Here is a 5,088-nt window from a genome sequence, read left to right on the forward strand (position 1 = left end):
CAGAGGCTCATACACCTCACTACACATATGTTTCCTTGCCATAGATCACATTCTTGGATTTATGGTGGAGACCATTTCTTGGTCAAAAATCCGTAGGTGTTAGCCTTCAGTGTCATTGAAAATGGTCGTTCATGGCTATTTTCGACAAAAATTAGGGTTGTGTGGCCATTGATCGTCGACCAGAGGCTCATACACCTCACCCACATATGTTTCCTTGCCATAGATCACATTCTTGGATTTCTGGTGGAGACCATTTCTTGGTCAAAAATCCGTAGGTGTTAGCCTTCGGTATTATTGAAAATGGTCGTTCATGGCTATTTTCGACAAAAATGGGGGTTGTGTGGCCATTGATCATCGACCAGACGCTCATACACCTCACCCCACATATGTTTCCTTGCCATAGATCACATTCTTGGATTTCTGGTGGAGACCATTTCTTGGTCTAAAATCCGTAGGTGTTAGCCTCTAGTATTATTGAAAATGGTCGCTCCACTACACCAAAATCATACACTTCCTACGGTTTTTTAACTTCCTACAGCTTTTATAACAAACCGTAGGAAATAAATAACTTTCGAGAGGCAACTGGTAGCTCTAGGAAATAAACATAACTTCCTACGGTATTTTATAAAAGCTGTAGGAAGTTAGCTTTCACAGGCTGACCAGTGCGTTCGACCAAACGAGCCGCTAACTTCCTAGAGGCAGCCGTAGGAAGTTAGCATGGGCAGCTAACTTCCTACAGCCTCCTCTAGGAAGTTAGATTTCAGCTTTTGACCAGTCAAACGAAAAGTTAACTTCCTACGGTCGGCTCTAAGAAGTTAGCAGCCTAGCTAACTTCCTACGGCCTCCTCTAGGAAGTTGGATTTCATCTTTTGACCAGTCAAACGAAAAGCTAACTTCCTACGGCCTCCTCTAGGAAGTTAGATTTCAGCTTTTGACCAGTCAAACGAAAAGCTAACTTCCTACGACCAGCTCTAGGAAGTTACTTAACTTCCTAGAGTAAATGTACAAACTCTAGGAAGTTATGTAACTTCCTACGGCTGTACTCTAGGAAGTTATATTTTTTATTTTAAACCTCTCCTCAACCTTATCTCTTCTCTCACCTTTCTCACTCACGTCTCTCTCTCGCGTTTCTCTCTCCCTCGGTCTCGCCCCCGGCCGCCGCTCCCGCCGGCGCGGCTTCCTCCGGCCCCGCTCGCCGCCCCCAGCTCCGCCCTGGCCCCGCCTGCCGCCCCTGCCCTCGCCCCCGCTCGCCGCGGCAGCCCACTGGTCGCCCAAGCCTACATCCGACGCGCCCGATGCTGATCTTACCGGTGGCTCAAAGCAGGCGGCAACCACGACGCCCTTCTACCTCGCCTTAGTTCACAACGCTTCCGCCACGTCGTCTCCACCGCCGGCGGAGGCGCCACCGCTGCCGTGTGCTGCCAACAGCGAGAGGGGATCCGAAATAATGAAGGCAAAGATCATGTCCCACCCACTCTATCCGGCTGTCTTGAGAGCCTTCATAGACTGCCGGAAGGTATGCGTGCAGCAGATTTCCCAGAGACATACAATTCTATAGCTAATTTTGCCAGAGAGCGAAAACATGGCTTCTTGATTTTTTTTAATGTGCTAGCTCCGTCCTTATATATTATTCTCCAATTTTTCATGAGGAATTTCTCTTTTGTGTGTTTTTTGTTACTTGAGGTCAGAGTGCCGCCAGAGATTGTCGGCCGGCTTTCTGCCCTCGCTGATGACGTCGAAATGAATTCAGACGACAGACAAGAACAACGACGAGCAGCAGACCCAGAGCTCGACCAGTTCATGGTATAACAACGTATATATCTATATATATATCAGTACGTGATGAGTAACTGATTCATTTCTAGGTTTTCTGATCGTGCATATATCTGGCTGAGACAATGGATCTACATGTCGTGTGTTTCTGTTGGCGCGTGCAGTAGATCTACTGTCACATGTTGGTGAGTTACAGACAGGAGCTCACAAGGCCAATCGAGGAAGCCGACGAATTCTTCAAGAGCATGGAGGCCCAGATCGATGCATTCTCGTTATTAGGTGATTATGTTTAACTAAACTGAGTTAATAATCGTCTTGAATTGTTTTTTGTCTCTGTTGGGAGTAGCCTTAGCCCGTAGTACTATACCGACTGTGGCAGTACGTGCAGGTATCCTAGTACACATGATTATTTTCCAATCACAGAAAACATTTATTTGGCGCTGTGTAGTATTAAGTCCTTGCATGCATTATATTGTGGTGTGTTATCTAGCTAGCTAGGCTATGCACACTCATTGTAACTTAGCCCTTAGCAGTAACAACATGAACATTTATTGCAGCTACGCATGCGACGAAGATAAATAGTAGTATATATTGGGTTTTTTTAGAAGCTAAGTGTGTGCATGCAAGAAAAAAGAGTGCCTAGCTATAATTTTCCCACAAAAAAGCGGGGACTAACTAAAAGTTCTTATGTGAACGAACTATGTTCTTAATAAGGCTTAAGACCATTTCTTGCAGCTATGCATGCGCTCCTGCGACAGCTCTGGATCCATGTATGTCGTCTGCACGACATAGTTTACACACTTTCATTTTCTTGATCTATAACCATGCACCTGCTTAAATTCTTGCTGAATTTGTTGTTAGGCAGAACTAGCTTAATAGTAATCAGAGGAGCACGACCATGTGTAGCTTCTAATGATGTAACTCAGCAAATTCATCAGGTATGCAAATTCATCATCATTTACTTGTTGTTAACTATATTATGATGTAACTCAGTAAATGTCATTTGTACATGTATATTAGACCCCTCCAACTACCTTGCCGACGCATGAACGAGAAGATGAGTTAGACTTTGTCGAAACCCTCTTCGCTAGTGGAGGTATCGACCATCACTCGTCACTGTAACCCGATGGTGATCGGTGACCGTGAGCTTCCATGTTATTGTGTTATGATAATTGAGACTTTTATTATGACTGTATGAGATATTGTCTCTTATTAGTACTGGACGATGAGATGTGTATTATTATGACTATGGATGAGACTTTCGTGATGTAATTGATGAGACTAAGGATTTAAATATTGTTATGTGATTGTGTGTGAGATGTTTTATGTGAAAATATGTTGTGCTATATATCTGTTGATATATTTGTTATGTTGTGTAATGTGGTGTAAAATAAAAATAAACAACATTTGTAATGCTAGTCAAATTAACTTCCTAGAGGCTACAGTAAGCCGTAGGAAGTTAGCTGGCTAACTTCCTAGGGTCTACAGTCAGCCGTAGGAAGTTAGTCGTAGGAAGTTAGTCAGCTGACGGCGCTGACGGCGTGAAGCTATTAACTTCCGAGAATCTACTAACTTCCGAGAGGCTTCTTTGGCTGTAGGAAGTTAGCTAACTTCCTAGAGGGCTCTAGGAAGTTAAGCTAACTTCCGACAAAAAATTTCCGAGAGCCAAACTTCCGACGGGATGGCTTAACTTCCGAGAGTTTAGCTAACTTCCTAGAGTTTAGGCCTAACTTCCTAGGGTTTAGGCTCTAGGAAGTTTACTATTTTGGTGTAGTGCTCATGGCTATTTTCAAGGTCGCTCATGGCTATTTTCATAAAAAATGGGGGTTGTGTGGCCATTTATCATCGACTAGAGGCTCATAAACCTCACCCCACATATGTTTCCTTGCCATAGTTTACATTCTTGGATTTCTGGTGGAAACCATTTCTTGGTTAAAAACTCGTACGTGTTAGCCTTCGGTATTATTGAAAATGGTCATTCATGGCTATTTTCGGCAAAATGGGGGTTGTGTGGCCATTGATCGTCGACCAGAGGCTCATACACCTCACCCCACATATGTTTCCTTATCGTAGATAACATTCTTGGATTTCTGGTGGAGACCATTTCTTGGTCAAAAATCCGTAGGTGTTAGCCTTCGATATTATTGAAAATGGTCGTTCATGGCTATTTTCGACAAAAATGGGGGTTGTGTGGCCATTGATCATCGACCAGAGGCTCATACACCTCACCCCACATATGTTTCCTTGCCATAAATCACATTCTTGGATTTCTGGTGGAGACCATTTCTTGGTCAAAAATCCGTAGGTGTTAGCCTTCGGTATTATTGTAAATGGTCATTCATGGCTATTTTCGACAAAAATGGGGGTTGTGTGGCCATTGATCATCGACCAGAGGCTCATACACCTCACCCCACATATGTTTCCTTGCCATAGATCACATTCTTGGATTTATGGTGGAGACCATTTCTTGGTCAAAAATCCGTAGGTGTTAGCCTTCAGTGTCATTGAAAATTGTCGTTCATGGCTATTTTCGACAAAAATTAGGGTTGTGTGGCCATTGATCGTCGACCAGAGGCTCATACACCTCACCCCACATATGTTTCCTTGCCATAGATCACATCCTTGGATTTCTGGTGGAGACCATTTCTTGGTCAAAAATCCGTAGGTGTTAGCCTTTGGTATTGTTATAAATGGTCATTCATGGCTATTTTCGACAAAAATGGGGGTTGTGTGGCCATTGATCATCGACCAGACGCTCATACACCTCACCCCACATATGTTTCCTTGCCATAGATCACATTCTTGGATTTTTGGTGGAGACCATTTCTTGGTCAAAAACTCGTACGTGTTAGCCTTCGGTATTATTGAAAATGGTCGTTCATGGCTATTTTCGGCAAAATGGGGGTTCTCTGGCCATTGATCATCGACCAGAGGCTCGTACACCTCACCCCACATATGTTTCATTTCCATAGATCACATTTTTGGATTTCTGGTGGAGACCATTTCATGGTCAAAAATCCGTAGGTGTTAGCCTTCGGTATTATTGTAAATGGTCATTCATGGCTATTTTCGACAAAAATGGGGGTTGTGTGGCCATTGATCTTTGACCAGAGGCTCATACACCTCACTACACATATGTTTCCTTGCCATAGATCACATTCTTGGATTTATGGTGGAGACCATTTCTTGGTCAAAAATCCGTAGGTGTTAGCCTTCAGTGTCATTGAAAATGGTCGTTCATGGCTATTTTCGACAAAAATTAGGGTTGTGTGGCCATTGATCGTCGACAAGAGGCTCATACACCTCACCCCACAT

The 5,088-nt window shown here is 43.6% G+C and overlaps 1 pseudogene; it reads left to right on the forward strand.

Moving 5' to 3' along the window:
- Nucleotides 1-1,052: 1,052 nt before the first annotated feature.
- Nucleotides 1,053-2,787, forward strand: LOC118473721 (homeobox protein knotted-1-like 4; annotated as a pseudogene).
- Nucleotides 2,788-5,088: the final 2,301 nt, after the last annotated feature.

This window comes from Zea mays, unplaced genomic scaffold, assembly GCF_902167145.1.
Source record: "Zea mays cultivar B73 unplaced genomic scaffold, Zm-B73-REFERENCE-NAM-5.0 scaffold_110, whole genome shotgun sequence".
In the NCBI taxonomy this organism is placed as follows: Eukaryota; Viridiplantae; Streptophyta; class Magnoliopsida; order Poales; family Poaceae; genus Zea; species Zea mays.